The sequence below is a fragment of the Dromiciops gliroides genome, chromosome 3, assembly GCF_019393635.1.
Source record: "Dromiciops gliroides isolate mDroGli1 chromosome 3, mDroGli1.pri, whole genome shotgun sequence".
Classification (NCBI taxonomy): domain Eukaryota; kingdom Metazoa; phylum Chordata; class Mammalia; order Microbiotheria; family Microbiotheriidae; genus Dromiciops; species Dromiciops gliroides.
In genome coordinates, this window is record NC_057863.1 from 360,149,393 (window position 1) to 360,177,321 (window position 27,929).

At 40.3% G+C, this 27,929-nt stretch overlaps 1 protein-coding gene and 1 long non-coding RNA gene across 4 annotated transcripts in view; one reads left to right on the plus strand and one right to left on the minus strand.

Moving 5' to 3' along the window:
• Positions 1-27,929, minus strand: part of LYPD6B (LY6/PLAUR domain containing 6B) — a 244,652-nt gene that overhangs the window by 159,797 nt on the left and 56,926 nt on the right. The gene's annotated exons all lie outside the window — the stretch shown is intronic.
• On the plus strand, positions 13,938-16,268 carry LOC122746017. Its single transcript, XR_006355509.1, has 2 exons — positions 13,938-14,063; positions 14,803-16,268. It is a non-coding gene; the product is annotated as an uncharacterized LOC122746017 (long non-coding RNA).

Consider the following 27,929-nt stretch of genomic DNA (forward strand, 5'->3'; position numbering starts at 1 on the left):
CTCCATATAGGGGCAGCTAGGTGGCACAGTGGATAAAGCACCAGCCCTGGATTCAGGAGGACCTGAGTTCAAATCCGACATCAGGCACTTGACCTTCACTAGCTGTGTGACCTCAGGTAAGTCACTTAACCCCCATCGCCCCACAAAACAAACAAACAAACAAAAACGAAATAGTAGTAAATGTGTGGATCACTCTAATGAATCCAACTCAACTAACTTCCTATATTAGTCTTCCCCCTCTTAGTCCTATGCTTTTTTCCATAAAGTCATAGATCTAAGTAATGTTATTCAGGGGCAGTTAGGTGGCACAGTAGATAAAGCACCAGCCCTGGATTCAGGAGGACCTGAGTTCAAATCCAGTTTTAGACACTTGCCAATTATTAGCTGTGTGACCCTGGGCAAGTCACTTAACCCTCATTGCCCCACCAAAAAAAAAAAAAAAAGATAAAGGAGACAGATTGTGAAGACCTTAAAATGCTGATCTGAGAAAATTGCTTTTTTTTCCCCTTAGGAGCAATAGGGAGCCACTAAAGATTCATGAGCAGGGGAATAACATAATCAGACATCAAAACCTTTAGGAAGATAATTTTGACAGCTGCATGGAAGATGGTTAGGAGAAAGAAAAGACATAATCAGAAAGACCAAGGCTACTACAATTATAATAATAATGGCTAACATTTATATAACACCTAATGTATTTTAGAGTTATCTCATTTGATCCTCACAACAACCCTGGGATGTAGGTGTAATTCTTATCCCTATTTTACAGTTAAGGAAACTGAAGCAGACAAAGGTTAAGTGACTTTTGTCTAGGGTCACACCCTGAGGCATGATTTGAACTCAGGTCTTTCTGATTCCAAGTCTAGTGCTCTATTTATCCATTGCAACTAGCTAGCTGCCTCAAAAGGCATAATTTTTTAAAAGAGATCATTAATAATTTTGAATTGAGCATAGCAGTTTCAGGCAAATAATGGGGTTGGAAATTCAGTTGCAAGGAGCTGGGAAGTTAGTAGAAGTTGAGGAAATGGAGGTCACGCTCATACCCAGCGTTTGAAGGGAAAAGAAATCAAGGAGGAATCAATTGAGGAAGTGGTAGGGTCCAATGGAGACTTCTCAATGACGGGAGAGAAGAGAAGAGAGAATATTTTAGGCAGCAGAGAAGGAGCCCAAAGACAAGGAAATTAGAGGTGATGATTGAAGGGTCAAGTTCCTAGAGGAGATGTGACCCAGGATACAAGCACAGGAATTGGCTATGGCAAGGAGATGAGCCATCCCTTCTTCGGTGACTGTAGGGCAAAGGCAGGCCAACTCAACAAGCATTTATTAAGTGCTAGGCACCAGCTATGGTGATAAGTATTTGCAATAAAAAGAAAGGCAAAAACAGTCCCTTCCCTGAAGAAGCTTACAATCTAATGGAAGAGACAACATACAAACAACTATGTAGAAACAAGATATATAGATAATCTTAGAGGGATAGCATTAGCATTAAGGGAAATCAGAAGAGCCTTCTTGTAGAAGGTGAGGTTTGGGTTGACACTTGAAGGAAGCCATGGAAGCCAGTTAAACTGGTTAACCATAGGGTCAAGACTGCCAAGGAAAGAAAGTGGGGACAAAGCAAAGTTGGTATGCTAGGAGAGCAGTTAAGAGTAGAATGACTGGGAATTAGGGTTAAGGACAAGATAAATTTAGGGGATAAGGCAGAAGGAAAGATAGAAAGAGAAGTTGTCATCAGAAGGAGGAATGTCAGGATCATGAAGGTAACAGTTACATGTGATGAGGAGATAATCATCCCTGAGAATGGCTCCACATAGAATAAAAGTATAGGTCATGGTAATTGAGGATGATGAACCAAAAATTAAAGGTATTTAAGGGGACATCAACATTTAAATCAAAGACCCCAGTATGGGAACAGGGGCTGAGATGGAGAAACCTATGTTCCAGCGACTGAATTCCTTGAGAAAGAAAGAAAAATTATGGAGGGAAGGAAGGTAGCAGGTAACTGCAAAGAAGACTTCTATAGGACAGGGATTCTTAATCTCTTTTGTGTCATGGGCCCTTTTGGCAGTTTAGTGAAGCCTATGGACCCCTTCAGATAATTACTATTTTTTATTTTAGTTAGTCATTAGGGAAAATAATATTTTTCCATACGAGTTCACAGACTTCCTAAAGATCAAGAACCCCTGTGATAAAGACGGAGTAAATCACAAAGGAGGAGAAATTGAGGAACGACACTATCAGAGTGAGTTTCTACAAGTGGTAGTGATAAACAAGGACTAAAGCTAATCCTTCTCATGGCTCAGAATGTCTGAGGATGTGAGAGAAGCTGTACCCATGGAGAAAGGTCTGAAAGAGGTAGAAGGAAATAGGATCAAAGTCAAAAGGTGGAGGAGTTCCTTTTGGAAAGGAAGGTAGCTGCCATCGAAGACACAAGGGAATGAGGAAAAATGGCAAAAGTCAGAGAAATGTCAAATTATAGAAGGGAGGCAGGAAAAGTTCCTCTTTAGTGGACTCAGTCTTCTCAATAAAAGTAGGATTGAGATCTTTATGTGATGGGGGCAGAGTTTGGGAGGGATAGAGAACTTCAGGAAGGTACATAAAATTTGGAACTGAAGCTGTGGATGAATTAATAAGACATTTTTTTTTTTGCAGGGCAGTGGGGGTTAAGTGACTTGCCCAGGGTCACACAGCTAGTAAGTGTCAAATGTCTGAGGCCGGATTTGAACTCAGGTACTCCTGAATCCAGGGCTGGTGCTTTATCCACTGCGCCACCTAGCCGCCCCCATAAGACATTTTTAAAAAAGAATTTCTGAGAAACAATAAAGGCTCAGGTTAAATAGCAGGGGATAAAATGGTTTTGTGACTTTCTCCAGCATACTAGTAGAGATACAGTGGAAAGCAGACAATGAGGACACACCTGTGCTCAGAATTAAGGAGGCAGGGATGGTCAAATCAAATAAGTAAAGAATAAAGGGGTGGGAGAGGGTTGGTACTAAGCACCATGTGCTAAGCATGAAGATAAATGGAGAGGCAAGAGAAGCTGGAAGAGAAGTAATGGACTAGAAATATAAGGAGAGATCAAGGAACCACATCCTCATAAGAAAAATTGGTAAAGTAGGGATCAAAAAATAAGAGATGTGAAAGAATATCAGAGAAGGGAATATTGCCTTCAGATCGGGTCTTATTCTTAAGTCAATTCCTAGAAAATTTATATTCTTATGATACAATCCAAGGAAGAAGAATCATAGAAACAGTCAATATTGTATGTTTATACTATATGACAAAATTGGGAGTAGAAAAGAATACCTCCAACTTCTTTTCCTACTCCCTGACTCTTCTTGCAAAACCTTCCAAAGCAAACAAAATATTTTCTAGCATCCTCAAGGGAAGAGATGCTGTTGTTCATGTTGTTTTTGCCCCTCAACAAACCTGATATTTCACTTAGGTGTGAAGGAAAATTGATATCAAATCTATCTGGAATATTCTAAAAGGAGACAATTAGCATTAGCAATAGGAGCTGAAAACTCACAGACAAGGCAAAAAACAACACTTAATTGTTTGTTATGCTGCAGGTACTGTGCTACCTGCTGGGGATATGAGTAAAGGAAAAATCTTGGTCTTTGTCCTCAAAGAGCTCACATTCTAATGAGGAAGATGACAGACAAACAACTATAAATGCACAAGATATGGACAGATTAAATGAGAGGAAGTCTCAGAAGGAAGGCACTAGATTTGAGGGGGCTCTGGGAAAAACCAGAGTATTCTCTTTATAAACTTCCAAGTGCAAAACGAGTGTGTCTTTTCTCCAACTTAAATTTTGGCCTCACTGTAGAAATACACTTGAAGAGCACCTAAGAACAGACTGACATTGTTCAGCTTAATGCTCTGTGAAATAGTCTAAACTAATTGTTTCAAAGGCCTGTGGCAGCAGATTTCTGAGATCATATCAGATGACACTTTTTTTCTTTGTATAAACATTAGGGAGCACTGCCATTTTTTTTACTGCTGTATTCTCAACTAGAACCATGCCAACAGGGGACCTGGATGGCATCTGGCCCCATTTTGCATAATAAAGTCTCAAAAGAATCCCAATATCATCCAGCACACATATACCCTGCCGTCTCCACTGTATGGCAATAAAGTGGAAAAATCACTGGACTTGAAATCAGAGATGCTGGGTTTGAATCCTATCTATTACTTACTAACTATACAACCCTAAGCAAACCCCTTCTAGACTGGTATCCTTATCTGTAAAGTTATTGATTGTACTGAATTGCAATGAATTACAAAATTGCACTAAAAGGTTACCTTTAGATTTCCATGCTATAATCTCATTATATATTTTCTGCACCGAGGGAGAAAAAGTTACTATGTAGCTTTAAATTAGGACAACTTTTGTACATATGTCACACACCAAGAGAATATGGAAAATGAAAGGGCCTAGACAGAGAGTGAAGTATTAAGAGACAGGCAGAAAAGGTGGCTAAGTAAATAGGGCATCAGAGTTAGGAAAATGTGAATTCAAATACAGCTTCTCACACTTTCTAGTGGCACGACTCTAACTGCTGTCTACCTCGGTTTCCCCATCTGTAAAATGGGGATAATAACATCACCTCTCTCTCAAGGTTGTTGTGAGGATCTGATTTGTTGGCAAACTTTAAAGTGCTATATAAATGCTAGCTGTTAGTAAGAGACAGATGGTTTTCTTCATCTGGGTCTTCCCAGCTCATTTTTAGCCTACCAGGAAGAAGTGGCCCTAGCAATATGGTTCCTATATTCCCTCCAGACTCACCATTAGGAAGCACCTACTAGAAGTCACAGGGCAGCAGAAAGAAAATGCCACCAGCTTTTGTACAAAGGGCAATGAGGAGAAGGAAGCATGCATTTATTAAGCCCACTATGTGCCAGGCACTGCACTAAATATTTTATGAATATCATCTCATTTGCTCCTCACAATAATGGGGACCGAGTTTCACACGCCCTCCAATATATGTATGGGCATTTGAACCTAAACTTTTCCAATGTAACTTAAGCCCCTTTTGTATATGGCCTTCACAGTAGAGATGAAGATTCTCTGTATGATCCTCCTTCAAATATCTGCACCTCTTTCTCCTCTAGCCCTATTCATTCTATTGTCTCATGAGGACATAAACCTCTTTTATCATCTCCCACACATCTCTTCAGCTATGGGGGCTCATGCTGTGGTGGAGGGGTATGCAGATGGAATTCCAATCCCATAAGTAATGGAACTTCATTTTGTCAATATATGTACTCCTTATCTTCACCAAGGAGTAAAAGGAGTAATGTGTATTATATCTCCTACCCCAAATGTACCTTTAACTGTGGAATGATATTTTGCTATTGCATTTGTAAGGTGGGGTTTTTTTTGTTTGTTTTGTTTTGTTTTGTTTTTTTGTTTTTTCCAGGGCAATGAGGGTTAAGTACTTGCCCAGAGTCACACAGCTAGTGTCAAGTATCTGAGGCTGAATTTGAACTCAGGTCATACTGAATCCAGGGCCAGTGCTTTATCTACTACCCAACTTAGCTGCCCCCCTTGCTATTGAATTTGAATCAGAACTCTGATGACATTGAGAATATCATCTCTAGGTAAATAAGGAAGTTATGCTAAGAGCCTGGAATTTTGCCTCAACTCCTCATCATGTCCCACTGTTACAACTCTCCCTGCTCTTTACTCCATGCTATGTCAAGGCAGTATTACCTCTCCCACTAATGCCCACTACAAGGTTCAATCAAAGTGTCTTCTAAGTTTGCTCTGTGTTGGGCTAACACACATCTGGGAGTACAATAGCTAAGCCTGAGCATGAGTAGAGCAGATCAAAAGAGCTGGTTACATGCTACATCCCAAGTCAGAATACAAAGAGTTGGTAATAATGGCAAAGTAGTACAGAAAGCAGAGGAAGCCCAATGCAATGTCTACCATGGAAGGCAAGGTCTGCTAAAGATCTTCTGTGAATGTGAATGAATGAGGGATTCAGTGAGACACCAGTATACCCTGAAAAAAAGAAGAAGAGGGGCAGCTAGGTGGTGCAACAGATAGAGCAATAACCCTGGAGTCAGGAAGACCTACCTGAGTTCAAATCTGGCCTTACAAGCTGTGTGACCCTGGGCAAGTCACTTAACCCCGATTGCCCCCACACACACACGCAAAAAAAAAAAAAAGAAAGGAAAAAGGACTCCAACACATTGGGTGAATCAGGATTTAACAATGACATAGACACATAAAACAAGAAAGCATGGGTGGATTTTGATCTGCACCTGTAGGAAGGACGAAGTTATGACTACAATGATGAAATTATGACTCCATGAAGGAAGGATAACTTGGGTTTTGGATGATCCAGGTCATTCAATGTTGCTCCTCTAGTTTCCTCTTGTTCCCAGGTATTTAGCTATTTCCTTGCTCCATTTAGTACCTCCCTTTGGGTGGATGAGGTGAGGGGCTAGAGCGATTGAAGGTGCTAATCAATCATTCCCTAGAGGTTTAGAGATGATCAGCTGATTTTGCTTATCCTTTCATTTCCTGTTCACTCCACCTCCCTCCAGGGGCAATCAAGAGCTGGCTCTGCAGGAGAAACAAACCTTTCCTCAAATGACAGGGTGACTTTATGCAGCCTTGTTATTGACCCACTGGATAATTAACCATGACTGGAGATAGGCCCCTGCCAAAGGCGCCTACTAATGAACGTCGGGCCAAGGTAAATGATTAGCTACAGCAGAGCTGACCACAACAGGGTATATTGTTTAACTAAATGGGCTTTGGCTGGCAGAGAAGACAGCTCTGACCTGCTCAAGATTAAAATATCGACAAAAGTGCATTAAAGGGAGAAGCTGGCTATAGATCTTTGGAATTAGTATTGTTGTTATTGCTGCTGCTGTTGTTATTGTTATTGTTATTATTAATGCTGCAGAAACTTCTGTGAGGGTCAGAATTAAGACCTGCAGGAAAGAGTTGGATCATTTTACTTACTAAAGTATAATAGTAAGTGGGGCAAATCTGTCAGGTCTATAATATGGTGAGGAGAAAAAAGTTTATCACATTTAACATTCAAATAAAAAGTATACAAAGGCAAACTTTTAAAAGCAAAATTAGAAATAACCACTTGTTATTCTTTTAGTACTAAAAATTGTAGTAAATGAACTTGATGGAGTATTAGTGTGCTGTAAGAAACAATGACTGTTGGGGGCAGCTAGGTGGCGCAGCGGATAAAGCACCTGCCCTGGATTCAGGAGGACCTGAGTTCAAATCTAGCCTCAGACACTTGACACTAGCTGTGTGACCCTGGGCAAGTCACTTAACCCCCATTACCCCACAAAAACAAACAAAACAAAAAGAAAGAAACAATGACTATTATGACTACAAAGAAGAATGGAAACGGGAGGAGAAAGGAGACTGAGATGAGAAAAAGGAAGGAAAAACTTCCTATCAAACTGTTCATTTCATTCTCCACAGTGACTATTGACTGACTGTTCTTTTTTTCTCTACCCCCCCCCCCCGGCAACACTCCGGGCCTTCTACATCACTAAGATGATGCTGGGCATTTTACATGGACTTGCCTCAACTTTACCCTCCTCCATTCCTCAAACTGTCCCAGAGTCATTAGCTTCTAACCCTGTCTCTCCTCCTTCCCCTCAGTCACAGACAGGGAAGCCGTATTTCTCACTAAGGCTAATCTCTCTACCCACTTCACATGTTTGTTCTGGCGTGACTAGCCAAACATTAATGCTTACTCAAGACTGGCCATGTTTCAATGCTTAATTCCCACTAGGACCTTCCTTAAACTGATTAGCATAAAATATATGCTTTTGTGTTGACTCATGTGTTCTGAAGCTATAAATGTCTGTTTCCAGCAGTGACGTCTTTGGAGTTCCCTCAGCAGGGGTACCTGGTCACAAGTAATTCTAGTGCTCTCTACTTGAAGGGTACTCTCATGACACACAAAACACTAGGTATCTCATTTCTCCAGAATCTTTCCTTTAGTCCAACTGTCCCATCTTTTTCTTTTGTGTGTGTGTGTGTTTTATTTTTTTTAATTTTTGCAGGGCCATGAGGGTTAAGTGACTTCCCCAGGGTCACACAGCTAGTTAAGTGTCAAGTGTCTGAGGCTGAATTTGAACTCAGGTACTCCTGAATCCAAGGCCAGTGCTTTATCCACTGCGCCACCTAGCTGCCCCCCTGTCCCATCTTTTTCAAACCTTTCCCAATGGTCTTGGCTTCCTCTCCAAAAATCACTATGCAATTGTCATCTGTGTTAATGTTAAATCCACCTAACAGAATTTAAGCTCTTCAAAAACTGCCACTATTGCATCTTTGTTTTTTTGTTTTTTTATCCCCAGGGGCTAGCACACTGCACTTGCATATAGTCATTCATTTTTTTTTTCAGTCATGTCTGATTCTTCATGATCCCATTTGGGGTTTTTTCTTGGCAAAGATACAGAGTGGTCTGCTCCAGATCATTTTACAGATGAGGAAACTGAGGCAAACAAGTTTAAGTGACTTGCCCAGAATCACACAACTAGTAAGTGTCTGAGGCCAGATGTGAATTCGGGAAGATGTCTTTCTGATTCCCATCCCAGTGCTCTATCCACTGTGTCACCTAGCTTCCTGCACTTGCATACAGCAGGTGTTTAATATATGTTTCTTAAATTGGGTTGAATTTGCTAAATTGAATTAAACTTCTACTTTTCTGCAAATGACTTCAAAATTATTTCTCTAACTCTGACACCTCTTCTGAGCTCCACATCTACAATTATGGTTGTCAACAAACAGTAAAGTAGTAGGATGCTCCATTGAAAGTTCAGACTCAATGTGTCCCAAACCAAACTGTCTACCATGCTTGAATTCTTGGAGTTGACTCTGACTCCTCCGTCTCCTACTTTCATACTATAACATCAACATTATAAAATGATGTTTGGGGGATTTTTAAACACTGATGAAGAATGAAGCCTGTGAAGCCATCTAGGGCTGCTGAGTGGTGTAGTGGAAAGAGTAACACACCTCGAATAAGGAAGACTCACACTCATGAGTTCAAATATGGCCTCAGACAATTGCTAGGTGTATGACCCTGGGCAAGTCGCTTCAACCTGTTTGCCTCAATTTTCCTGTTCTGTAAAATATGCTGGAGAAGGAAATGGCAAGCCACTCCAGTATCTCTGCCAAGAAAACCCCAAATGGGGTCACAAAGAGTTAGACATAACTGGAAACAATTGAACCACAACAACATAAAGCCACCTAGTCCCATGCCTTTGTTTTACAGATATGGAAAAACAAGAGCAAGATAGGAAATAGCAGAGCTATGATTCAAACTCAGGTCCTGGGATTCCAAATTCATCTTCCACATCCATTTCCTACAAGGGACAGTGTGATGGATAGAGGCCTTCTCTGAAGAAGTATATGAATTTTGTGGCAACAGTTAATGAATGGAGAGGGAAATGATGTTGGACACTACCTCTGTTATTAGTTTTCCTCTCCCTTTCTAATTCAATCTAGTTCAACTATATTGCTCACTTTTATTTCTTGAAGATAATTTCTATTTTAGTTAAGATTAAAGTATACCTTGAAAGCTGCAATTCTCTAAGTAGAGGCACTGACAGTCATTAGACTATAGGGCACATACTTTAACAATTGTTTTGCATGGATAACCTATATCTGATTGCTTACCACTTCAGGGAGGGAGAAGGGAATGGAGGGAAGGTGGAATAGAAGCTTTAAATAAAAATGTTTATTATTATTAGAAAATAAAAGTCAACCAAAAATGTGTTTTAGCAGAAACTTAGGGATTCAGGGAGTGTTCTAAACCACTGATCATTGCAATGACAGTTCAATATATAGGAGAGACTGTATAGAAATGTCAGAACACAGAAGGGCATTCAAATTAAATCACATGGAATTTTTTTCTACCTCCCCCTGTAAGTCAGAGCAATCCCCAAAGATCACATATAGATCCCCCTGAAGAAATCATATGGTATCCACCCTCCCTGCTCCATCTTCCAGAGAAATAGGCTAAAGGATCATTGCTCATATCACATACTGAAGTTCAGCTCACCTAGGAAAACAAATACAAGGAATCAAACATGTATTTTAGCAACCCTACATCAGGAGTTCCTAACATCAGGGGGTCTATGAACATGGGGGGGGGGGAAATGACATTAATTTTTACAAATTAAAATATATTCAGCTATGAATGTAGGCAAGAAACATTATTATTCTAAGAATGGGCCTACCAGCTACTAGATAGCCAAAGAGGGACATAATCAATCAATCAGTGAAGAGACATGTATTAAGTACTTACTTTGTGCTAGGCTCTATGCTAAGTACTGGGGGTACAAAAAAAAGGAGAAAGATAGTCCCTGCCCTTAAGGAGTTTACGATCCAATGAGTGAGACATGCAAACAAATATATACAAACAAGCTACATCACACATACACACTCAAAAGGTGTGCCCAAGATGATCTGTTCTACATAAACTTGTCTAAAAAAAAATCTTTCATTCAGCAAATTAAACTCTTATTCTGTTTAGTATTACTTTAAAAATATCACTATCAGGGCAGCTAGGTGGCACAGTGGATAAAGCACCAGCCCTGGATTCAGGAGGATCGGAGTTCAAAGCTGGCCTCAGACACTTGACACTTACTAGTTGTGTGACCCTGGGCAAGTCACTTAACCCTCATTGCCCTGCAAAAAAAAAAAAAAAAAAAGAAAAAAAGAAATCACTATCTCTTTTGAGCCTCACAACAAGTCTATAAGGGAAGGTATTCCAGGTATCCTGATTTACAGATAAGAAAACTGAGGTTAAGGGAAGTTATGAAGATCATGAAGGTGGGAAGCATCTGAACTAAGATTCAATCCCAGGTCTCCCAGATTCCAAGACTTAAACACAGTACAAAACAACTGGCTGTCTTACTTTTTTACATGAAACACTCCACCTCCTGTGTCTGCATTGGCTATTCTCCATGCCCATCTTCATCCCCACTTTTCAATCAAACAATCAGCAAGCATTTATTAAGCACCAACCATGTTCCAGACACTATGCTTTCTTTTATTATCTTCCTTCAAGGCTCCTATCAAATGTCATCTCCTGAATCCCTGAGTTATTAGTGTTCTTTCCCTCCTTCCCAAATAATGACTTGAGCATTTTGTCTGATCTCTCCTTTGACGTTATCACTTTATCTGTGTATATTTTTTCAGTCATTTTTCAGGTGTGTCCGACACTTCCCGACCCCATTTGGGATTCTCTTGGAAAGGATACTAAATTGATTTGCCATTTCCTTCTCTAGCCCATTTTACATATGAAGAAACTGAGGCAAACAGGATTAAATGATTTGCCCAGGGTCACACAGCCAACAAGTGTCTAAAGTCAGATTTGAACTCAGGTCTTTCTGACTCCAGACCTGGTTCTCTATCCACTACACCACCTATCTACCTCTCAGGGTACATATAGCATTCACTTAGTAGAGGGGAATTCCTTAAAGGGAAGGGCTCTGAGTCATTTTTTTTCCTTCTTATCCCCTAATACAATGCTTTTACATATAGTCTGTGCTTAAAAAAAAAAAACCTGTCATTGAACTGAATGGCTGAATTATTCTACTGAATGACATTACAGCTTTTATTTTGAATTAAATGGCTTCCCACCTGCCCAAATAGGAAATGGATCCTTAGAAAATTATTACAAAGAGATATCCTTCTCAATGAAAGAATGAATACAAAAGTATTTATTAAGTACTATGTGGTTAGTACTGTGCTACCTGTGAGAATATAAATATAAAAGTGGGACAGGCCATGCCCTCAAGGAGCTTATATTCTAATGGGGAAGACAACATATATAGGTCATTGAATTTTGGTTTGGAAAGTGACAGAGATGGTGAGTGGAGCCAGGGAGAGTATCTATCATACTGTTTCAAAATCAATGGCAGGGGGCAGCTAAAATGGCGCAGTGGATAAAGCACCAGCCCTGGATTCAGGAGGTCCTGAGTTCAAATCCAGCCTCAGACACTTGATACTAGCTGTGTGACCCTGGGCAAGTCACTTAACCCTCATTGCCCTGCCCAAAAAAAGATTTAAAAAGCAATGGCAGTACTGATTGATTAAGGTTCAAGAGCTGGGGGGAAGAGTAGGAACTCAGTGAATTTGGGGGGGGGACCCCTCAAAGAAATAGGTAAGATGGATGACTTGAGTATAAAGTGAAGCATTGACTGGGCTGGCCTCATCAAGAGGGGTGGGGAGATTCCCAAGACAAAAGGAGCAGGATAGCAGATAAGAAGTTGGCCAAAGTGATGTGTAACAAGTATATTTCTAGATATGGTAGTCAGAAAGAGGGACCCCTTTGCCAAAAGAAAATGTGTTTGTCTCTATATCTGTATCTATGTCTATGTCTATATGTGTGTGTGTATATATGTATAAATATATATAAATAAATATACATGTATATATGAATATATAAATATATTTATATGTATATAAATATATAATTATATAAAATATAAAAATGTGTGTATATATATATATATCTTTTTTTTTAAAGATCTCAAATGTAAAAGTATGACCCTGTTTGGAATCATGGAGTAAATTTCAGTGCTGTGACCAAAGAGTTGTCCGCAATTCCAATAAGTATATTAAAGTCCACAGGGTCCCGTGCTCCAGCATCTCAAGTTTAAATAATTTCCCTCTTGCAAGAGACATGAACAGCACCTTTTTCAGAAAAAGAAAGCACAACAAGGTTGAAGCGATGGGCTTAATATCTCAGAGGGGTTTAAGTATCTAATACTATGCAACCAACTCTCTGGGAATGTCCTGAAAAAGACTAGCCACATGGAAACTTGAATCTAGGTACGGTTGTTCCCCATTCGGGATGTAGAGCAAAGACAGCTGTGAAAGGTTAATGATAGCTCACGTTTACATAAAACATTAAAGTTTACAAAGCACTCTCCTCACACAAAATTATGGGGTAGGGACTGCACATGTCATTATGCCCATTTTACAGATGAGAATTTTAAGGCTCAGTGATTTTCAAAGGCCAAATTATTAAGAAGTTTCAACTTGGGATTTCAAACCAGGTCTCCTGGGTTTTAAAGGCCAGTGCTCCTTTTACTCCATGACATCTTGGGCTTTGGGGCCCATTAAAATTCACAGGAAACATATCTCCTATAGGGAATGAAACAGTGGGGCTACTGAGCTATCTCTTCCCTTTTTGACATTGTGTCCTTAAAGACATTCACCTTGGCTCGTCCTTTTTCTCCATTTCAGAATGGAAACTTGATTCTCTGGGTCCCATTTCTACTTTTGCCAAATGCCTGTCAGTGTCTCACTGTCTATGTTTTGCCACCTGCAAGACGAGGAAACATCCTCTCACCACCCCAATCCCCTACCCCCAAATCAACCACCCAGGGATTCTGGGAAGTTTAATTACCACCTAGAAAGTACCACACTTTCATAGCATCTTTAGGACTGATTATCATAATTACTTACTGATTGATTCTGGAACTTGTAACAGGGCAAACTCATTTCCATATTAATATTAAGTAATGATTACTGCAGCTCAGGACTCTAGCTCAGGATCCAAAATCATGACCTGAATTAGAAACAAGGCAATATTTAACCCAAGGGGCTAAATTTGTTCTCTGTATCTCAAATGATTTTCCCACTCATTAACCAAAAGTTGATAAAATTTCCAACTATAGCATGGTATCCTTAACAAGAGAGAAACCTGCTGGCTACCTGAGGGGCCACACAAAAGCTAAGATCTCTTTGTGTTTCTTCACTCCCCCACCCCCACTGAACATGCAAACACAGTCCAACCAGTACAAATTCCACTTACCATGGGACAATAATTAGCCAGCTGAGTAAATAGCTTCCGTTAAGACCACCCAAATCTGTACAAATCACCACTGATAACTATAACATGCTTAAGTAAACACTCCTCTGGGGAAGGAGGCCCAGCCACACCAGAACACTGAGCATCATGCCTGGCTCACAGTGAGCAGAATGTCAATGTCTCCAGCCAGTTGTATCTCAGCTCACCTGGTCACACTGGTTTACTTGCTATGGCTTAAAGGTAAGGTAAGTGCGGTGGTTTGCTTTTGCTTTTTTTGTCACATTGGTTGTGATCTCCATGCCAGGACCCCCTGAAACAAATAGTACCTAGATATTTAAAAAGAAAAACCCATAGGATAAACCAGAATAAGAAGAAAAGATTAAGTGCCTAAGTTCCTATTGTTCCAATAAGTTATTTTGGAATATTTGGTTAATACAATCCCTCCATCTCTTAAGGACCCCTTTGAAAGCTAGGAAGTCACAAAAAAATATCAATTTCATGGGAATTAAACCTGATTGTGAAATGTACTCATTGTTCGCTGGTTGTAACAGGCCCCAAACTCAGCACATAATCCCCAAGTGGTTAACCACAGGGAAAGAGAGTCTCCTTGCCTAGCAAGCTGGTCCTCTCTCCAGTCTTTTGCAGTTGGCACTCTGGGAATTTAGGATCTGTAATCTTTACAGGCAAACATTTCTTAAGGATGACATAATTTCTCCGGCATTCTAGGGGTCCAGTGACAAGGCTCTATTCAATTTCTTCTTATGAGCACTATAGCCAGTTCACTCCCTGTATCAAAACCCAACTCAGCTTTATTTTATTGAAATTACATGCTGGCGGGTACTCCAATCCTTGTTAGGCAGTAAAACACACTTTGCTCTTTGCACCATTCATTATGTCTACTCATTCATATGCACATTCCAAGGGCAAAAAAAAGTCACTATTAAAATTAAGCAGATCATTATTTTCCTATTTTCTGTAGATATGAGCCTCTTGAATTGCATACCTTTGCATCATTTGCCAATGGTTTGTGAAATATCACTTGGGCTGATGAAGCAAATTGATTCCCCATTTAAATACACAAGGAACGAAAGAACAATCAAGAAAAACCCAGCTCTTTTAGTAAGTGGGGTGATGAAGGTGCTGCTGCAGTCCAAGCATTCAATCAATCCTCAGTGTGGTAGAATCCACTGAAGGGTAAGGAATCCAGTTCAGTAAAATGACACCAACCTAAGGGATGCTGATGGCATGGAGATGACCTTAGAATTCAAAGTGACCTCCCTAAAGTGGAGAAGCTGAAAGAAGAAAACAATCAAGTTCAACAAAGCCCTATGCAAGAAGGTATCCATGGAAATGAAAAAGAAACTACAGGATCACAAGATATGTAAAGATCTCCCCTGGAGGAAAAAAAGACCCTAAGAACCATAGCAGACCACAAGCTGTTAAGAACCATGAAAGAAGAAGGGATGGCACCCAAAAGCATAAATAGAAATATAAAATAGAGAAAATGGCAAAAAAATGAATGGTTTCATTCTCAGCCCTCACTATGAATCCTTCTCCCCTCCTGCTATATCCATGTGATACAGCATGGTATAGTAGAAAGTACATGGACCTTAGGCTCAAGAAAGACCTGGGTTCAAACCAGAGCTCTATGACCTTGGATAAATCATTTCACTTCTCTGAGCTTCATTTTCTTCCACTGCAAAACAGAAATAATATTTGGACTAACTACCCCACATAAAAGGTCATTGGAAGAGGAGTACTTTTAAGTATACCTTAAAGATTATATAAGTGTGAAGTATTATTTATTTGCTGCTCAAGACTCTAGGAGTTAATGAGTGACATTGAATTTGGAAGAGATTCTAGAAAATGTACAACTTAGAATTTGGTGGCTAGGATAAGGCACAAAAAATTATAGGACCTGAGATTAATCTGCCTACAGAACATAAATTTTAAAGGTCATTTAATGGAAGTCTTAGAGCATATGCTGGACTATTATATAGAGACATCTCACCCAACTCTTGTTCCCTTGATTCTCAGGGTGATTTAGGGATGGCAATGGATTCTCAAAGGCTATGCCAAAAAAGCATCCAAAGTGACAGGTCCTCTTTGAAGATGGGCCTGATGATAGACTATGTCTCTGTTGCCTGATGACCTGCCCACATACAGAGAGGCACAATGTAAGAAATTTGGCAATGAATGTGATAAATTTGGCAGGTAGGGGAGTCACAATCCAAGGCCTTACTCAGAGCAATGAAATCACAGATTTTTCAATGTCCAAGGATAATACAAGCAATCCTCCATTTCCAACAAATATGGAAGCAAAGGCAATATGCCTTTAAACCAATGCATTAAGGAGTTCATTTGGCCTTAAGCACCCATTGGTTTACAGTGATAATCTGAAAGCATTATCATGGACTATGAAAATAAATCAAATTCAAATCTGTATCATTTTCTAATGCTCCCTCTTTCTTTAATGCTACCATAATTTTCTCCCACCAAAGGTTGTCCCCTTGTCTCACTCTTCCCCCTACCCTGTGATAGAACCTCGTCTTAAGTAGTCCAGCCCACAGAAACAGCTGACACTTCAGTGTCAAGGACTTCTGAGGCACAAACCAGAAACATTTGAGGCATAGTGTATGCATAGTTCCACATCACTGAGTTAATTTAACTTAGGCCTAAAGCATCCAATTCCACAGGTTTTGAAACACCAAATGAACCTACACTAGGCTCCAACCTTTAAAGATATAACCCTTCTGGCTAGTTCATTTTATTTTTATTTTTACCTTCCGGTCTCAGGCAGCGCTACCTTCTTTTCATTCCTTTTCTGGTTCCTGAAGAAATGAAGTTCTCTCTTATCAAATAACCTCTTTTTATTTCCATTTCTCCATTTGGGGAAAAAAACACTCCTAAAAATCTTACTGAACTTGACAGTGACCTCAACTTTCCCTTTTAAAATTGTGGCATGTATATATATATATAGATACACACACACAGAGAAACACATGCATATGTATGTATATTATATAATAAATTTATAAATATATATATATTCTCTATGCTAATGTTGCTTTCTTGCATACATACTGAAAGAATGAGGAACTAGCATGGTGGTGTATGCCCCTAAAAGATTTTCATTCATCCTATTCCTTTTTCCCCACAGGTAAAGCCACCTTTCCCAAAGCACTGTGATCAATGGTCTGCCTGCCACTTAAAGATTGGTGCTAGTCTTATAAGAGTACCCCAGCATGATGCTACTCATTAAAACCAAATAAAAGCAGAGTGGGCTGCCTCAAGAGGTGATGGGTACCACTCATAGAGGTCTTCAAGCACAGATTGGATTACCACTTTGGTGAGATGTGATGCATAGAATCAGGAATAGAGTATCCCTTCTAACTCTTAAATTCTGTAACGTCTACTGGAGCTTCCTCTGGCCTAGAGTACATACTCTTTAAGTGGTGCAATGGATAGAGCACTGGCCCTGGAGTCAAGAGGACCTGAGTTCATATCTCACCTCAGATACTTACTAGCTTGTGACCCTGGACAAGTCACTTAAGCCCAACTGCCTTAAAACATCTGGGACATCTCCAGTTATCCTGATATGCATCTTGCATCTAGATATCTCTGGAGGAGAGAATGAGGTTGGTGACCTTTGCACAGCCCTCCCTCACTTAAATCCAATTCAGTGCAAGTCATGACATCACGCCAATGGCATGGTCCTCTTTGAGAATGAAGGACAGTCAAAGACATCCTGAATATTCTCTTATCTTTGGCTTTGTCCATTGTCATTACCCCCTCCACCATCCAACTCCATTCATCAACCCAAACCCATTTTAGACCTGGCATCTTCAGTCTATTATTCTTCCTTTCCAACTCCTTTACACAACCTGCTAAGAGAGCTATTTTCTGCATGTCACTGCCCACAACTGGCAAAACTGACGATTCCCTACTTCTACCTCATCCCAAATCATAGAACTGGGAGGGACCCCAGACACCATGTAATCCAATCCCCTCACTTTGTTGCTGTTGTTCAGTTGTTTTGCAGTGGTTTCTGACTTTTCATGACCCTACCTGGGTTTTGTTTTGTTGGCAAAAATATTGGAGCGGTTTGCCGTTTTGTTCTCTAGTTCATTTTATAGATAAAAAAACTGAGGTAAACAGAGCTAAGTGACTTGCCTAGATAAGTGTCTAAGACTGGATTTGAACTCATGAAGATAAGTCTTCATGACTCCAGGTCCAGCACTCTATCTACTGTAGCACCTAGTTGCCCTAATCCCCTCACTTTAGAGATGAGGAAGCTGTAATTTGGAGAGGTGAAGCCACTTGCCCAATGTTATATGAGTAATCAGTGTCAGATCTGGAATGGGAACCTAGGTCTTCTGATTCCTAGCCAGAATATATACCAGCATTTTAAAGATTACTCTCTTTATTTCCATTATACCTTTAAAAATGCTTAAGATATGATATTAACATTTTACCATAGACATCCTCTGGCCCCTTTAAGAAACCCACCATTAAGGAATAGGATATTCTTTCACAATTAACAAGTGGCTCACACAATCTTCTTTTAGAAGACTTTAAAAAGATTATTCTGGTCAATTTGGTTTAATGATGACAATTTCACAGACCTGGAAGGGAACTTGGGAGGTAGGTTCTCTGAACCAACCTGTATACTTGAATAGGAATCATTCCTCCCAATTGCCCCAAAGTAGCCATCTGGTCTCTGCTTGAAGACTTCCAGAGAGGAAGCCCATCACCATGAGGCAGCCCATTTCACTTTAGAACAGCTTTAAAAGCTTCTTGAGCTTTAAAACAGCTCAAATTGTTAGGATATAAAAAAGAGGTTTTAGGTGTTTTTTTTCCTAACATCAAGCAATTCTTGGTGAAGCCACATTGACTCTAAGCAACCTCATTAAATACTTACTAACCACGCCTTTAAAATGCATTCTAGAATTTTCCAGGAATATAAATCAAGTTCACTGGCCTATAGTTTGAATACTCTACCACCTCTTTTTTTTGAATACTGGAACCCCTTTGCATTCTTTTAGAACATCTCTGCTTCTCCACAATTTCTCCAACATCACTGCTGGAAACTCAGTACTCAGAGGATTTTGGTTCATCTCAGCCTGGTGACCTGAATTTACTGAGGGCTGCTCAGTCATTTGTTACCATTTCCTCAGTTATCTTGACATCAAGAGGGCAGTAGCAGTGATCAGAGGTCCCTTGATTGAGTTTCCCCAATCTGAGTGATGAAATTAAAAGATATAAGGGTCAAGTAACAATGACAAATGTCAAGACAGGACATTTTGAATGGCTGATTTTCATATGAATAGGTCAGGAATTTCTACTCAGGATCAGCAAAGAGAATGGGTCTGTCTTCCAGTGGTGGGTCAGGTTGGACCAAACTGGTGGTTCAGGTTTGGGATTGGAACAATATTTAACATAAAAAGAAGCTACTTAACAATATCACAGAAGGGTTATTTATCAAGCATATAACACGTTCAGCTAGTAGCAACCTCCCTCATTTCTGGTTAGAACAGTATGTTGAGGGGCAGCTAGGTGGAGCAGTGGATAGAGCACCGGCCCTGAATTCAGGAGAACCTAAGTTCAAATCCATCCTCAGACACTTAACACTTACTAGCTGTGTGACCCTGGGCAAGGCACTTAACCCCAACTGCCTCACCAAAATAAATAAATAAATAAGATTAAAAATAAAAAATAAAAAAAGAACAGTATGTTGAGTAGCAAGGTAATGGGATATTTGTCAAGTATGAGGGTCAATGACTCTTTGTGAACTGGGCTTTCTGTGAACTAGCTTTCCTTCCTCCATAGAGGGCCAAGAGAGCTCAAGGGCTCCATCTTTCATCTCATTAACTAATAAAGTCCCAGGGACAGATGCCTGGGCCTTTTGAGGGGGAAAAAAAAAAAACTAGCTCAGCCTAATGCCACAGGTCCTAACTGTGAGATTTAAAATTGGATATTAGATCATAAATCTCCCCTACTTAACCCTTCCCTTAACTCATCTCCCAGACTAGTAAATGGAAGAAGCTTCTGGTTTTCTAGATAGAGCCTTTATTGTATATAAGGTGTTGTTGATTAGAAGGATAGGAAAACAGAAATACAGTACAAATCGTCTTAAATCTAGGCTTAGTCTATATTCCTTATAAAAACTCACCAAACCGATTTAGGCCACCTTTGGAGTGAGTCAGACCGTCTGTGCCGCGCCGCCCGGCGTCCCGCCAAGCCGGCAAAAAAAAGGCTACTCCCCTTCTCTCCACCCCGGAAGTCCCAAAAAACCCGGCAGGCAGTCTGACATGCGCAGCAGGCGCACTGTACCTGGCAGGCAGTCTGACATGCGCAGCAGGCGGACTACCCGGCAGGCAGTCTGACATGCGCAGCAGGCAGACTGTTCATCTCCTCCCCAAAAGGGTGGTCCTTGAAAAACTGGCGTCTTTCAGTTATCCTAACCGACTGTTAAAAACTTTCATATTTTACCACATTTCCCCCCTTTGCTTCCTCAAGAAACGGAATGTTTCCTTGATGGAACAGTAAAAAGAACATAATAACTTTTGCTGACTAATAATATGCGAACAACAATACAGAAAAGGAAGAGAGGAAAGTTTTTGTCCAGAGGGGCGATTTTTTTTTTTTTTTCTCATGAACCGACGCTTTGACATTAGTCTTGCAAAGGGAGAGCCTCTGCAGAGAGTACATGTTACAGATAGTATATAACAGAAAGGAGATAGTAAAAGCTAATAAAGCAAAACAGTTCATATAAAGTCTCTGAGTTCTCTTGTCTTCTTGAAGTGGTAAGATGTCATCAGGAGGAAACTGGATTCTGGTCTGGAAAACTGGATTCTGGACTCTGGTCTGGATTCTGGATTCTGGTCTGGATTCTGGACTCTGGTCTGGAAAGCTGGATTATCTTCTTTAACTGTTTGAATTGCTGTATTTTTAAAACCTTAGCATAGCATTGTCAATGATCAAATTAATAAATTCCATTACATTCCCTCCTTTATATGGTTAGACTTGTAATAGAGGGTTGAGGTAGTTATGCAATGTGTTGTAACACTTTTTACCACCATGTGTCTGGATCAAAGCCAAATTTAGTATGTGTTCATGACACCTGAAAATGTTATGGAAAGGTTATCATACCATATCTCATGGTTCTGAGACAGCCAGTGATTGTGCTAGGCCACAGGTGAATTCAACTGAGATAAAAAGATAAATAAGTTCAGTTAAATTAGGTTAAATTAGGAGGGAGAGAGGATGAATACTGGACTGTGCCTAGTAATTGTGCTCTACATAGTCACCATCATAAGCAAACCATGGACTTACGTATACCTGTCTCTCCTTTTGTTGCACATACATTCTCTCCAGGGCCTGCATCAGAGTTCACAGCAAGTTAGTCTCTGAAATGATAAGTTTCCATATTTCTGAAATCTCATTAATTTCACCAAAGACAATATGATGGTAAAAATGTGTGCTATGCTGCATAACTGAGAATATATTAGTGATATATACAATAATTCCAAACCATACCCAGAGTATAATGACATATAAATAATAAACGAATGTAAATAGCTGATTATATTAGACATTGTTACATAATCTTCTTTTAGCAATTAGACCACATCATCTTATACATGAATTCTCTAGTATAACAGTAGCAGATACTTAAAGTGGTGATTAATTCATCAAAAAGAAATAAGACTTCAATAAGCAAGATTCAATATTCAATAGCATATACTTAAAATGCCTTTGAAAAGTCACTTAGTTTACAAAATCGGGTTTTTAAAGAAAAGCAAAAGAAACAAAAGTAAAAAAAAAAAAAAAAAACAAAGCAAAACCAAAAACCAAAAATAAAAGGCAAAAGATTCGCTAAGCACCCTTTTGTGCTCTTAAAGAATTTAAAGGTGTGGTGAATTCCAGGTCTTTTCAGTGCCTTTCAAAAGTCAAAACAAAACAAAAAGCAAAAAGGATAAAAAAAAAAAAAAAAAATAGGTATAGGGTAGGGAAAAGGGTGGGAGAAATTGAGGTGGGCCAGAAAACTAGGCCATGTGCTTCAGTGCTTTTGCCTGTGGAAGGAAATGCTTGTTAAATTTTAAGGTATTTAAGCTGCTAGAGTTTGGGGTATGCCACATTGTTTTAACTGGTTCCCCAATTCTCTGCATGCCAAAGTGGCAGGGGTTTCTGAATTGTCATTGATCTTTCTAATGCTGTCATAATGTTCTTTATGGTAGAAAATGTGGAGTTCTCTAGCATCAGTTTTGTCTGTGCCACTGATTTTCAATAAAGGCTGATTTAATTGATGAACCACAACATTCAGCTGATGCTGCTTAGCAAATGCTACAATTGAATCATTTCCTCCCCACTTTCCAAATTTCTTTAATTCATCAACATATTCTTCAAAAGGGGAGTCATTTACTATAAAAGACTCAAACTCTTGTCTATGGTTAATCATATAAGAAGCAGCTTCTTGTCTGTGTCTGAGATGATTTCTACAGTGACCTTCTAGCTGGTCTGCTAAAGCCCTAAAAAGGCAATTTCCGTCTCCTGATACTTTACGAAGACTGAGTCCCAAAGCATTTAACTGATCAGTGGGATTATTAAATGGGAACTGCCTTTTTCCTCTGAACTCTCTTTGCTCTTTAACAGTTGCTATCTTTAGGGTTTTTACCTCTTTAGCGTCTACCTCAGGTCTATCTGAAATCTCTTCACCTATGAATGGTGCAGGCTTTATATGAGAGCAATGAATCCATGAGTCTTTTTCACCAATTTTAATGGCAGTAGGAGTTGTCAATAATACCTGAAAAGGTCCTTCCCAGGCAGGTTGAGTTCCACTGGTTTTCTGAAAATTCTTTACATATATTTTATCTCCTGGGTTGAAGTTATGCAATGAAAAGTCTAATGGTCCTGCCTGGACCACAGCTCCTGCCTCATGGAGTTCACGTAGCCTGGTCTGTAATTCCTGTATATAGGAAGCAACAGAAGTATCACCTCCCACCAGTGATGTATAAACTGGGGAAAAAGTTTTAGCTTGGATAGGAGGGTGACCAAAAAGCATTTCATAAGGAGATATATGAAGTTCTCCTCTTGGTCTACTTCGTAGATAGAATAATGCCAATGGTAGAACATCAGGCCATTTCAAATGGGTTTCAGTACATAATTTGCCAATCATACTCTTAAGCTCTTTATTCATACGTTCGACTTGGCCTGAACTTTGTGGATGGTAGGGCGTGTGGAATTTTGGAGTCACTCCCAAGAAAGAATAGATTTGGGATAAAATCGAATCAGTGAAATGTGTGCCTTTGTCAGAATCGATGCGGGCTGGTGGGCCAAAACGAGGTACTATCTCTTTAAGAAGAATTTTGGCAACAAAGGCAGCTGTGGCTCGGGGGCTGGGAAAGGCCTCCACCCACCGAGTGAGCTGATCAACTATAACAAGGCAAAATTTATAATGTCCTGCTTTTGGCATAGTAATATAATCAATTTGTAAGTGCTCAAAAGGTGTATATGCTAGAGGACGCCCTCCATAAGCTTTGGCCTTAAAAGCATACTGATTATAAGACTGACATGTGGAGCAGCCCGAGCAGATTCGAGATGCTGTATTAGTCACACCTGGTGCTATCCAGGTTCTCTTAATAGAGTCTACAATGCCTTGTGTACCAAAATGGCCTTTTCTGTGAACAGAGAGGCATACCTGGTGGTAGAATTTCCGGGGAAGAAATGGCTTACCTTCCGGAGACACCCAGATGCCATTGATCTGTTTCGCCTTAAATTTCTTTTTCCACTTTTCTACTTCAGAATCGTCATAGGTTAGGTTGGAAGGAATATCCTCAGAAGGTGAAAGGTTAAATACATGTTCAGGAGCTTCTAATGCAGCTAGCTTGGCTGCAGAATCGGCTCGTGCATTTCCCTTTGAAACAGGATCACTATTCCCTGTGTGTGCAGGGCAATGTACAACGGCTAGGGAAGAAGGCAGTTTTAGGGCATCTAAGAGGTCCTTGATAAGGTCCCCATTGGCAATAGCCTTGCCCGAGGATGTTAGAAAGCCTCGTTGACGCCAAATCATACCAATAAAGTGGCATATGCCAAAGCCATATTTCGAGTCAGTAAAAATGGTGGCACTCTTATCTTTAGCTATATTACAGGCCTGTGTAAGAGCCACAAGTTCAGCAGCCTGTGCACTAAAATGGGAAGGCAGAGAAGCTGCCCAGAGGGTGTCATAATCAGAAACTACAGCAGCTCCAGTAAAACGGGTTCCCTCTCTCATAAATGAGGAACCATCTGTATAGAGGACAAGATCAGGATTTTCTAAAGGTGTATCAAAAAGATTGTCACGGGGTTTTTCAGCCATATCAACTAAAGAAGCACAGTCATGCAACGGTTCCCCCGAGAATGGTAAGTTAGGGAGTAGTGTTGCTGGATTAAGAACTGTGCAGCGTTTTAAAGTGATATTCTCATTACCTAACAGGGTTATTTCATACTTAGCCAGCCTTTGATCTGAAAAGGCTTGTGTCCTGTGACGTAGTAAGAGAGCCTCCACTTCGTGAGGGCATTGCACAGTTAGAGGGTTACCTAGGACCAAATCAGAGGCTTTTTCTACCAAAAGCGCTGTGGCCGCCACTGCTCTAAGGCAAGGTGGCGCTCCAGCCGCTACAGGGTCCAGCTGAATTGAATAGTAGGCTATAGGACGTTGGTTAGGCCCCAGTGACTGAGTCAGGACTCCAGAAGCCACCCCCCTTTGTTCATGCACAAAGAGAGTGAAAGGCTTACTATAATCTGGCAGTCCTAGGGCAGGTGCTGATAACAAGGCCCGTTTTAATTCTTTTATGGCTGAGAGATGCTGGGGATCCAACTGTAAACTGTCTGGAACAGAACTTTTTGTAAGAGCTATGAGGGGTTTAGTAATTTCACCAAAAGAGGGTATCCATTGTCTACAGTACCCAGCTGCTCCCAGAATGGCTCTCAACTGCCTCTTAGTAGTGGGGGCAGAGAGTTGTTGAATGGCCTGGACTCTCTTAGAAGAGACAGAGCGAGTTCCAGCAGCCAAAATAAATCCTAAATATTCTACCTGGGGCAAACACCATTGTACCTTTGTCTTGGAAACCTTGTGTCCTCTCTTGTGCAGCTCCAGCAGTAAGTGACGGCTATCTTCCTGACAAATTTCAGCATTAGGAGAGGCCAAAAGTAAGTCATCAACATACTGTACTAGTATGGAGCCCTTAAAGGTAATAGAGGCCAGATCCTGCTGTAAAATTTGGGAAAATAATGTGGGACTGTCTACAAATCCCTGTGGGAGTCTAGTCCAGGTCCACTGTCTATTTTTCCAGGTAAAAGCAAATAAATATTGGAAGTCCTCATGTACTGGTATGGAGAAAAAGGCAGAGCAAAGGTCTACCACTGTGAAACATGTAGATTCATAGGGAATCGATGAAATTATCGTAGCCGGGTTTGGAACTATGGAATGTCTAGGAATAACATAATTATTAATCGCTCTAAGATCTTGCACAAAACGATAAACAGGTTTACCATCTGGCCCAGGCTTGGGTTTTTTAACTGGCAAAATGGGAGTATTGCATGGAGAGTGATGACATGGAATAATAATACCCTGGCTTTTCAAAGCCTCAATTATAGGGGTGATCCCTTCTATTGCTTCCCTAGACAATGGATACTGTGGAATGGAGGGGGGTGGTCCCCCCTTAACTTTAAAGGTAACAGGCATGGCAGACTTAAGGAGCCCCACCTCATTAGGGGATGAGGCCCATAAAGACTCAGGAATGTCAGAGGGGATTTTGGATACCTCCCCTGCTGTTCCTTGAGCTTCTGTAAGTAAAATTGGTAATAAATGAACAGTATCCTCTGGCAATTGTAAGGAGACAGCCCCATCTGGAGCACAAGATATGGTTGCTCTAAGCTTGCAAAGGAGATCACGACCTAATAAATTTACAGGGGCATCAGGCATGAGTAAAAATGAATGTTCCACTGTTAAGGGCCCCATAGATACCATGCGAGGATTCAATTTTGCCACTCTCTGGCTCTTTCCTGAGACTCCCACTACATTCAAAAATCCTACAGGTCTACACCCAGCATCTGGTTTGCTTACTAATACTGATTTAGAGGCTCCTGTGTCTAGCAGACAATCATAATAAGTCTCCCCCACTTTTAAGGTGACATGTGGTTCATTACTCTGGGGAGGTGAATGGACTGGCACAAGTGCATTCAAAAAATCCGGATCTGGGAATATATGGCTTTCATTATCTATGTTCCATTCCTCCCCAAGACACCATCATTCCTGTGTCCTCTTCTGAGGGGGGTCTTGGTTACCATTATTCTGGTACTGCCTTTCTGTATTCCTCCAAAAAGATCTATTTCTATTTTGATTTCGCCTGTAATTAGAATTAGAATTTCTTCTCCAAGTCCTACATTCTCTCAATTCATGCCCCTCCTTACGACAGTAACAACACACCTTAGTGTCCTTGTTCCGGTGTCCACATGGCTGACTAGGAATCGCTGGTGCCAGAATGCTCTGTTTAGGGTGATCTGGATCTTCCTCACGTGAGTCAAAGACATAATTTGCAAGTTCCTTAATTCTATCTACTGAGAGATTTCTCCAGTCTGGACATTGTTTCAGAAAGTATCTGCGTATTTCTGGCAGTGAATTATAAACAAATGTGTTGAGAATGATACAGGAATCTCTTAAATCTACTGGATCCAATCTGGTGTACTGTCTAGCGGCCTCACAAAGTCTATCATAAAATCTGTTTGGTCTTTCATTAGCCTCCTGAGGTAGGCTTAAAAATTTCTGCCAGTTTTCCGGTTTTCTAGAGCAAGATTCCATTCCCTTCAGAAGTGTTTCTCTAGCATCTTTTAATCTTTGGAAATCCCTATCATCATTATAATTCCACTCTGGATCCTTTAGAGGCCATTCCACATCGGCCTTACCTTTCGCAACAAGGGCATTTCCTGCTGAGATAATATCTGTAATCTCAGTTGGGGACAGTAAAGTTTCCAAAAGGCAAGTAACATCAGCCCAACTGGGTTGATATGCATTAAATATAGTCCTTAACTGTGAAATTACAGTGTTTGGATTTTTCTCAAAACTAGGGATGATTGATTTCCATGCGCTCAAGTCACTTGGTCTAAAGGGGCTATATTTTCTGACTTGAATTGGCACTCCCTTCTTACTATGTTCTATAGCTTCCTGCAGAGGGAGTAGTTTCTGCTGATCTGATTCTGAACTTGGATCATCTCTAGTAGAAACAGCCATTTTGAGGTCTCTCTCCATATGTGAGAGTTTCCCCCACATCATAACAATGATAATAACAAAAACAATGATAATAACAAAAACAAAAAAAAAACAACAAAAAAAATAAAATCCTTAGTCGTATGAACTATGGATGTGGTATTAAAAGGTATTTCAATTGCAGGCATAAAATTTCTACTTATATTAAACGTATTTTCCCAAAGATTCTCACGTATACTATTATACAAAAAACCTTTTGCTGCCTGAATGAGGAAAAAACCAATAATGTTATGAAGGACCATTGAGTAAACTATTCCTCTAAGTCGGGATGTTATGCTGTCCCAATACATTCCGATGAGAAAAATCAAAGGGATGGTAGAATATTCTAGCATCTTGCCCTTTAAACTGGGCTGGCTTTTCTGTTTAAAGCAAGACTTTTAGAGGCTTAAAGTCTTTAAGGGAGATTAGACAAAGGGAAAGTCCGCGGGGGGGGGGGGGGGGGGGGGGTATTTGGAAAATCCACCGAATTAGCCGGCTTATGGCCAAACTAGGGAGGGTGGGAGGGTCCTTAAGGTCCCTTCGGGGTCGCCAAACTGTGAGATTTAAAATTGGATATTAGATCATAAATCTCCCCTACTTAACCCTTCCCTTAACTCATCTCCCAGACTAGTAAATGGAAGAAGCTTCTGGTTTTCTAGATAGAGCCTTTATTGTATATAAGGTGTTGTTGATTAGAAGGATAGGAAAACAGAAATACAGTACAAATCGTCTTAAATCTAGGCTTAGTCTATATTCCTTATAAAAACTCACCAAACCGATTTAGGCCACCTTTGGAGTGAGTCAGACCGTCTGTGCCGCGC